The 10,008-nt window shown below is 36.8% G+C and overlaps 1 non-coding gene across 1 annotated transcript; it reads right to left on the bottom strand.

The window, feature by feature from the left end:
• Window positions 1-589: 589 nt before the first annotated feature.
• On the bottom strand, window positions 590-696 carry LOC120240937. The gene has a single exon (XR_005530781.1). It is a non-coding gene; the product is annotated as a U6 spliceosomal RNA (small nuclear RNA).
• Between the last annotated feature and the right edge of the window lie 9,312 nt (window positions 697-10,008).

The raw sequence follows: 10,008 nt of genomic DNA, 5'->3' as shown, positions 1-10,008 counted from the left end.
TTGCCTCTGCATTCTGATTAACACTTATTTCCCATTGTTTTCCTTTTCTTTTTTTTTAATTAAAATTTTTTTTAATGTTTACTCATTTTTGAGAGAGAGAAAGACAAAGTACAATCGGGGGAGGGGTAGAAAGAGAGGGAGACAGAGAATCTGAAGGAGACTCCAGGCTCTGGTCTGTCAGCACAGAGCCTAATGCAGGGCTCAAACCCACCAGCTGTGAGATCATGACCCAAACTGAAGTTAGACACTTAACCAACTGAGCCACCCAGGTGCCCTTGTTTTCCTTTTCATGATGATGATAGGTGTGTAGTGAAATCTATTCGTGGTTTTAACTTACCTGTCTGTGATGATTGATGAAGCTGTATTTCTCATATACTCATTGGCTTTTTAGATATCCTCTTTTGTAAAGTGTTTGTTTAGTAATTTTTACCCATTTTGTACTAGATTTGTGTGTTCTTTTCTTATTGATCTAGAGAAGTTTTTATATATTCATGATAGTTTTTTTAAACATTCATCACCATGCATAGTTACAGAATTAAAATTTTTCTTGTGATGAGAACTTTTAAGATTTTCTCCCTTAGAAACTTGCAAAAATATGGAATGCTTTCTGAATTTGTGTGTCATCTTTACACAGAGGTCATGCTAATCTTCTCTGTATTGTTCCAGTTTTAGTGCATATGTGGCCAAAATGAGCATGAGGGTAGAATTTTTAAGATAGACTATAATGAATATCTTTTCCCACTCCAAGTACTGTATTTGTACTCATTAGTATTTTTTGATGAATAGAAATTCTTAATTTTATCATCCAGTTTTCCATATCTTTTTAAAATCTAAAGTGACCTACTAGTAACCTTCCAATTTTCTTCCTCATTAGTCCTAATTTGGGAAATAAAGTACCCAGGGAAATCTGAAGGAAGAGGAGAACCATAAGGATTTTATGCTACTTTGGCACTTTCCACAACCACATAATTTTTTATTGTCACATCTTATATTCTGAAGGGTTGGCCCTGTTGTCTTCTGACAGTTTTGGCATTAGAAGATCTGAGAATGTTTGGCTTTTTGTGGCTCAGCAGTATCTATTCACTACTTTTGCTTCAAGATATATTACCCAATCTCTACTTTCCACACCAGATAAACAGAAATTGTGTGTGTGTATGTGTGTATGTGTATGTTTTCTACTCAGCACTATAACCAAGTACATTCCACATCTGCTTTTGTTCCTTAGATACAAAGAATTTTTTTAGTTTTCAGATAAAAATGGACTTTATGACCAAGCTTTCACTTCAGCCCCTTCTTAATGGTTCGCTTGTTTGAACAATGCAAATACCATATGATTTCACTAATATGTGGAATTTAAGAAACAAAACAGATGAACATATTGGAAGGGGGTAAAAGACAGGGGATAAAGTTATAAAGACTGTGTCTAAACTATTTTTCTTGTTTTCAATATTATGTCTAGTTATTCCAGCACTATTTGCTGAAAAGACTCTCCCATCTCCACTGAGTTGCCTTTACTTTTCTGTCGAAGATCATTTGACCATATTTGTGTGGGTCTGTTTGTGGGCTGTCTATTTTTAAAATAAATAAAACTGAATATATTGAAAAGTTAGTCACATATTACTATCCATTGGTACATTTTACTTATAGATTGTAGCTCTTTCACATTTTCCTCCAAGTGTCTCTGATTTGGAGCGATGCTCTTACTCAAATAAGACTTACTCAAGTGGTTGGGAGTGGGGAAGAAAGAGAAAGGGAAAAAAAAAATCCAAGACACTATTTCTCTGTTAGAAACATAAGGTAAGAGTGAGGAACAAGGTTGAGACAAAGTGAAGTGTTGGGATTGTGGGAATGAATTTATATTCTTTCTCAGGCCCCTATTATCCCTAATGGAGTAGTCTATATAAAAAATAGGAGTGGAAAGAATTTGGTGGATGCTATTAAGGGGAAGACCTTGCAGAGTGTGAGATTCATTCTCTTCACCTTGTGAAATTTTTCACTTCATTCACAGGGGGTAACACAGTTTTCAAAGCCTTTATGTCATATTCATCACCAGAGAAGGCTTAGCCTATTCATGATTTGATAGTCTACTATCTTAAAGACCTATTTCTGTGACAATTTGCCTCCACTAAAGAAGGGTTATACATTAGTATCTGGGATGTTTTATCACAAAATCTTAATTTTTTTTTTCTCCCTGCATATTAGCAGGATAAAACCTTGGAGGTTTCTTTCTGAAGAGCATAGTATAACCTAATTTGGAAGGCAAATAAAATGCCTTTACAAACTTTAATGCTAAATTGGCAAAGTACAGCACTCGACAAAGTATCATTCAGCACAATTTTGTTTTCTAAAAGAACTCTATATGTTAGTTTCCTATTGCTGCTTTTAAAAATGCCCCAAAATTCAGTGGTTTAAAATCACAATCTTGTATTACCTTCCATTGTTACTTAGGCCAGGGATTAAGTAAGGACTCAACCAGGCAGTTCTCCCTTCGGGGTCTCTCCAACAGCTGTGGTCATCTCAAAGTATGTCATAGGCTGGAGGATCTGCTGTAAGGTGGCTCACTCAGTTGGCTGGCAATTTAATGGTGGCTCTTGGTCTCAGAGACTTCTCAGCTCCTTCCACCGGGGTCTCTCCAATGAGGGGCTTGAGCATCCTAATGGCAAGTGGCTGACTTCACCCAGAGTAAGCAATCCAAGAACCCAAACACCCCAAGTGGAAGTTGTAGTGTTCTTTATAACCTAGCCTTGAAATTCAGTCACTCCCACTATTTTCTATTGGTCAACAGTATCATGAATCAGCATGGGAGAGTACTAAACAAGGGCATAAATAGCATGAGGCATGGATCATCATGGGTAGCTTGGAGCCTCACTACTGTTCAGACTTCCATTTAATATTTTTAATGGTTTGTAATAATTTTTATCATTTTATTTTATTTTATTTTTTTAAATATATTTTTTAATTTATTTCTAGGAGAGAGAGAGAGAGAGAGAGACAGCGCGGGCAGGGGAGGGTCAGAGAGAGAGGGAGTCACAGACTCTGAAACAGGCTCCAGGCTCTGAGCTGGCAGTCAGCACAGAGCCCGACGCGGGGCTCGAACCCACGAACCGCGAGATCATGACCTAAGCGAAAGTCGAACGCTTAACCGACTAAGCCACCCAGGCGCCCCAATTTTTATCATTTTAAAATGTGTATATTTTAAATTACTTTTTTCCCCCACAACAGTTCCTTAGATGTAAACCTGCTCACTATTTTTAATACATCTAAAATTATCTCAGGTTTCTTGAGTTGCAATAATCTAATAATTTAAATTATATTCTTGTTCTCTAGTATTATTCTTAAACCCTTAAAGGAAAAAATATTTCTCTATAATAGCAATGTGAAAAGTTAGAGCCATCTAGTAAAATCCAGTTCTGTGTTTTTTAAGGAGATAGTCTGTATCTATATTTTGTGTGCAGTGTTTTTTTTTTAATTTAACTTATTTTTTAAAATTTAGATCCAAGTTAATTAGCATCTAGTGAAACAATGATTTCAGAAGTAGATTTCTTAATACCCCTTATCAATTTAGCTCATCCCCTCCAACAAACCCTCCAGTAACCCTCTGTTCTCCATATTTAAGAGTCTCTTATGTTTTGTCCCCTTCCCTGTTTTTATATTATTTTTGCTTCCCTTCCTTAATGTTCATCTGTTTTGTATCTTAAAGTCTTCATATGAATGAAATCATATGATATTTGTCTTTCTCTGACTAATTTCGCTTAGCATAATACCCTCTAGTTACATCCACGTAGTTGCAAATGGCAAGATTTCATTCTTTTTGATTGCTGAGTAATACTCTATTGTATATGTATACCACTTCTTCTTTATCCATTCATCCATTTATGGACATTTGGGCTCTTTCCATACTTTGGCTAGTGTTGATAGTGTTGCTATAAACATTGGAGAGCATGTGTCCCTTCAACACAGCATACCTGTATCCTTTGGATAAATACCTAGTAGTGCAATTGCTGGGTGGTAGGGTAGTCCTATTTTTATTTTTTTGAGGAACATCTTTACTGTTTTCCAGAGTAAGTGCACCGGTTTGCATTCCCACCAGCAGTGCAAAAGAGATCCTTTCTCCTCATCCTCGCCAACATCTGTTGTTGCCTTAGTTGTTAATGTTAGCCATTCTGGCAGGTGTGAGGTAGTATCTAATTTGGTATCTGTGGTTTTGATTTGTATTTCCCTAATGATGAGTGATTTTTTTCAGTTTTTCAAGTGTCTGTTGGTCATCTGCATGTCTTCTTTGGAAAAGTGTCTATTCATGTCTTTTGCCCATTTCTTCACTGGATTATTTGTTTCTTTGGGTGTTGAGTTTGATAAATTCTTTATAGATTTTGGATACTAACCCTTTCTCTGATATGTCATTTGCAAATATCTTCTCCCATTCCATTGGTTGCCTTTCTGTTTTGTTGATTTTTTCCTTCACTGTACAGAAACTTTTTATTTTTATGAGGTCCCAAAAGTTCATTTTTGCTTTTGTTTTCCATGCCTCTGGAGACGTGTTGAGTAAGAAGTTGCTGTGGCCAAGGTCAAAGAGGTTTTTGCCAGCTTTCTCTTCAAGGATTTTGATGGCTTCCTATCTTACATTTAGGTCTTTCATCCACTTTTAGTTTATTTTTGTGTATGATATAAGAAAGTGGTCCAGGTTCATTTTTCTGCATGATGCTGTCAGTTTTCCTAGCACCACTTGCTGAAGAGACTGTCTTTATTCCATTGGATATTCTTTCCTGCTTTGTCAAAGATTAGTTGACCATACATTTGTGGGTTCATTTCTGGGTTCTCTCTTCTGTTTCATTGATCTGAGTGTCTGTTTTTGTGCCAGTACCATACTGCCTCAATGATTATAGCTTTGTAATACAGCTTCAAGTCTGGGTTTGTGACACCTCCTGCTTTGGTTTTTCTTCAAGATTGCTTTGGCTATTCAAGGTCTTTTCTGGTTCCATACAACTTTTAGGATTGTTTGTTCTAGCTCTGTGAAGAATGTTGGTGGTATTTTGATAGGTATTGGATTGAATACATAGGTTGCTTTGGGTAGTATTGACATTGTAACAATATTTGTTCTTATCCAGGAGCATGGAATATTTTTCCATTATTTATGTGTCTTCTTCAATTTCTTCCATAAGCTTTCTATAATTTTCAGTGTATAGATTTTTCACCCCTTTGTTAGAGTCCTAGGTATTTTATGGGTTTTGTGCAATTGTAAATGGGATAAATTCCTTGATTTCTCTTTCTGTTGCTTCATTATTGGTGTATTGGAATGCAACTGCTTTTTGTGCATTGATTTTATATCCTGTGTGCAGTAAGTTTTAAGGCTAGAATCAATTATGCTATTATGAGTTTCACAAATATAATATGCTTTGTTTTCTAGCTGTATCCTTTCATTGCATTAGCCTTCAGTAAGCTACATTTTCTGCAGATCTCCAAGAGAGGGGAATAACAAGCAGCAGTTCCCAAAGTTATTGGACACTTTGACCTGAGGGCATTTTGCATTTGTGTTTCATGAAACATAGTTTAGGACGTTTTAAATGTCTTATTTTGCCTACACCTTCTCCCTATTTAAAGTTTAGTATTAACAGCAGTGTTTATGTTTGAACCTTTCTCCATGCCTTCCTGAACATTATTTCTTCTTGCTACACCCAGCATGTTTGTTTTTTAATGCAACTGTCACCCAACTACATACCAATCTTCGAACAGTCTTCCAGTTTTTCTTAGGATAAAACCAATCTCTTTAATAAGCCATTGCATAGTCTGGCCCCTTCATGTGTTCCCCTTTCTCTACATCAACACTGATCTTCTCTTGATGTCTACTAATTGTTATTCTCTTCCTACCCCAACAGTTTTTCATTTGCTTCATCTTTTTTTTTTTTTATAAATTTTTTATAGTTTATTTTTGAGACAGAGAGAGACAGAACATGAGCTGGGGAGGGGGCAAAGAGAGAGGGAGACAGAATCTGAAACAGGCTCCAGGTTCTGAGTTGCCAGCACAGAACCCGATGTGGGGCTCAAAACCATGAACCACGAGATCATGACCTGAGCCGAAGTCGGACGCTTAACCGACTGAGCCACCCAGGTGCCACCATTTGCTTCATCTTCTGCATAGACCCCTCTTACCTTCCCTTTATACCTGACTAATTTCAATTGTTTTTTTTGTATCCAAAATCAAATGTTACTTGAAATTTCCTTCACTAATCTTACTCTGTCAAAGCCCCCCAATTATAAGCATGTTACTCTGAAGTATTTTGTATTCATTTGTATTATTATTTGATTATAGTTTGTCTTTCACAATAAATTATAAGCTACATTCAGGCAAAGACTAATGCCCCGGCTGGGGTCGCTCCATCTCCTAGATGCTGTACTACTAATTAGTGCTAAGATATTAAGGTGCAATGTTATGTTTTATATATTTATAAAAATATTACTATTTAAATTATTATAAAAAATATTCCTCTTATTTAGTAAAAGCATAATATTTGTCAATTGCTTTCTTTTACAACAACCAGCTGCTACTGTCACAACATAAAATGTAGTGAAAGCTCCTTGCAGCATTAGTGGTTATACTGAAACCAGTCTTGAGATGAAGAGTTTATCATTTTTATTTGCACACTATCTTCTTCCACGAAGCCATCAAAGCAATCTTCATCATCCCATTCTCAATACCAATATGTATTGATTCGATTAACTATGTTTAGGAAGCTATAAAACTTATAGCATTTAGTGGGGTGCCCGGGTGGCTCAGTTGGTTGGACGTCTGACTTCAGTTCAGGGCATGATCTCATGGTTGGTGGGTTTGAGCCCGGCATGGGGCTCTTTGCTGATGGCTCAGAGCCTGGAGCCTACTTTGGATTGATTCTGTGTCTCCCTCTCTCTCTGCCCCTCCCCTCCTCATACTCTGTCTCTCTTTCCCTCTCTCTCTCAAAAATAAATAAATGTAAAATAATATATATAGCATTTAGTAAGAAAGCATGGCAAAAGGAGCTGCCATCCTATCCCAGAGGAAACAATGGAGAAATTATTTATATTATTTTTTCTAGTCCCAGGAAAACGACTATTTGAAATCTGAAGTAGAGCATTGTGAATGATGGTCTAGAATGTGTAGGAGATACCGAATAGAGTAGCAAACCTATTTCCAAGAAAAGTGCCACAAAATCCTGGAAATAATCCAATAGTAAAGCATTTTTGAGCTGGGTTGGCAGTTTCATTAGTGATGGAATAGAATCTGAAAGGACTCGAGTGGTGGTGTGGAAGAAATGCAGCAATAGCAGAAAGTAATACCAAGTCAGTACTTTGATGTTACTGTTGGATTTCACAATTGTTGAACTATAAAACTTGCCATGAGGAAGTGACTCATATGTGTTGCTTACTTTCATTTATATGCTCTTCTGGTGTTTTATTTCAAATAACCACAGTCTCTTATTTAAAGAGAATCAAAATGTTCTTATAAATAGAGATATCAAGTTCTTGGAATTTATCTATGGTTGTGCCTGTGGTATTGAGCCAGTCATTATGAATCTCTCTGTTTCATACCAGAAGTAAGCACATTTATTTAAAAATTGCACCAGAGAAAGTTCTTAAAATTCTGTCAGATTTTGAAATGGAAATTTTATATATCACTTCTGTAAATGGGGACAATGAGACCATGTATGTATTTACAGAGGACCTATTAAATTGGCATTTCGCTGTATAGTTTACATAAGACATATCTGTTATATTATTCAAATTATCATGTATAATTAATGTTATTGTTTTCAAGGTTAAGTATGCTATTTTGTTGATTTCATATACAAAGACAGTCTCTTTGTTTTTGTGCATTGATGCAAAGTCAATTAGGATTTCCACTACCTTTTCTCCCCACTAAACTCTAGTTATTCATTGCTGTGACATATAAACTAGATTGGCCTACTCAGTATCATTTCATCCCTCTTCTATATGGCCTTCTTATATTACAGAAATAGTCTGCTACAAGTTACACTTTGAGACTCTCTTGCAGCTGGGGTTCTCTACACTTTTAGGTTCCTCCAAGCAGATACACCCACACAAAACTTGGAGGCATAAATGAGCAATGAGAGGGGGACAGTACCATAAAGGCAGAGGGGTTCTTCTGGCAGTATATCTGAGAAAGCAACAAGGAACACAACAAATGAGGGGAATGTCTCAGGGGAGAGGATTGGTGATCATATTGTGTAGGACTTTGCAAGTGATTTTAGATCCTTTGGTTTTATTTTGAATGAGACTAGAAGCCATTGGAAGATTTTGAACTAGAGACCTGTAAATGTAAATGACTTGCATTCTAAAGAGATTGCTTTAGCTGACACATTGAAAAGAGGTTATAATGTGACCAAGTTGGCAGAAAGACCAGTTAGAAGATCTTTACAGTAACCCAAAAGGAAGATGATGATGGCTACAGCTGGGTATTAGCGATGGTGGCGGTAGGTGCTTTCAGATCCTCGATATATTTTAAAGGAGTGCCAAGGAACTTCCTGGATTTTTCTCAACCAAGATGAAGGATGACTCTTACACTAGAAGAGTAGAATTGCCAAGTGTATCAAGGAGGAGAGGGCTCACCCCTATAAAATGCCATCCATTAGCAGAGGATGAGGATTGAGAAATAATTGGCAATGTGGATGTTATATGTGACCTTGAGAAGAATAGTTTTGGTGAAGTTGGGCATCAAAGATACATTTAATAGTTTAAGAAATAATGGGAGGAGGGTAAATGGAAACAATGTAGACAATACTTGCTCTAGGAAGGCAAAGCAATATAGTGCTACCTGGCAGCAGTTAAAGAAACATTTTTTTTTTTTAGGTACAGGAGAAATAACCAGGCATTTATATGTTAATAGACTAGCAGAGAAGATGTCTTCATGTAATAGAGACAAATGTGAATTGCCTGAGAGATGTCCTTGAGTAGTAAAGAAGAGATGGAATCCAGTATTCATGTGGACGGCTTGGTTTTAGATGGATATAGGCATAGTTCATCTCTAGTAACAGGAAAGAAGGCAGAGCATACAGGTTATAGATGCAGGTTGGGATATGGAAGTGCTTTTCTAATGGTTTCAATTTTACAGTGAAGAAGGACTCAAGGCCAACAGCTGAAAGTGAGTTTGGAATAATTATTGGATCAATTAATAGGCAGGTGATGATGACATAGCTCTCAGAAGGTTAGTTCAGGCTGAATCAAGTCTCCAGCCAGTGCCTTTGCAAGACTAGATACAGAGAAGGGGGAGGTGAGTCTGAATTTTACTAGGAGGATACTAATAAGCACTAGACAGAACATCAGGACACCAATCCTGATGGGGGTGAGTCTGAATTTTACTAGGAGGATACTAATAAGAACTAGACAGAACATCAGGACACCAATCAAGAAAACTGGGACTCAGGGTAGGTACTGATTGCAGCAGTGGATGGGATCTGGAAAATACTCAGAAAAACAAGGCAAACCATGTGGGAGCATTGGATAAAGAAGAGAGACTTGGCTTTGTGTGTATGGGATGCAGAGAACCCACCCCAGGAATAGCTAGATGCTAGCAGGAAATCTAGCCTCCATTCTACTTCTAATATTCTGCTCAAGTACAAGGCAGGCCGAATTGACATGTGGAAACACTTTGTTACTATAGCTCGAGATCACTGGAATAAATAGAAAATTACAGAATTCAGCTTGTTTTTAGTCTATCTACATAATGCCAAATGGTGGAATCCTATCAATTATTTTACTGTTTTGTCCACACAAGCATGTAAATTAAAACAAGTAGTTGAATGTTGGACTTGTTCCAACATGGTTCTGATATCTCAAAATAAGACAGTAATTTCTAAGTGAAGCAGATAGGAATTCAAAGCATTCAAATGTTTATGTATGCTGTAACATACTATTCTGTAGGAATATACTGTTATATTAGATGAGAAAGCTGTGTGATAGAGAAACAAAGTATCCAAGATCGCAAAGTCGTAAGTGACAGATTCAGAACTCAATTCTGAT

This window comes from Hyaena hyaena, unplaced genomic scaffold (genome assembly GCF_003009895.1).
Source record: "Hyaena hyaena isolate Hyena2069 unplaced genomic scaffold, ASM300989v1 scaffold_271, whole genome shotgun sequence".
Taxonomy (NCBI): Eukaryota; Metazoa; Chordata; class Mammalia; order Carnivora; family Hyaenidae; genus Hyaena; species Hyaena hyaena.
Note: the sequence above shows the minus strand (reverse complement) of the source record. Positions and strands in the feature narration are given on the sequence as shown.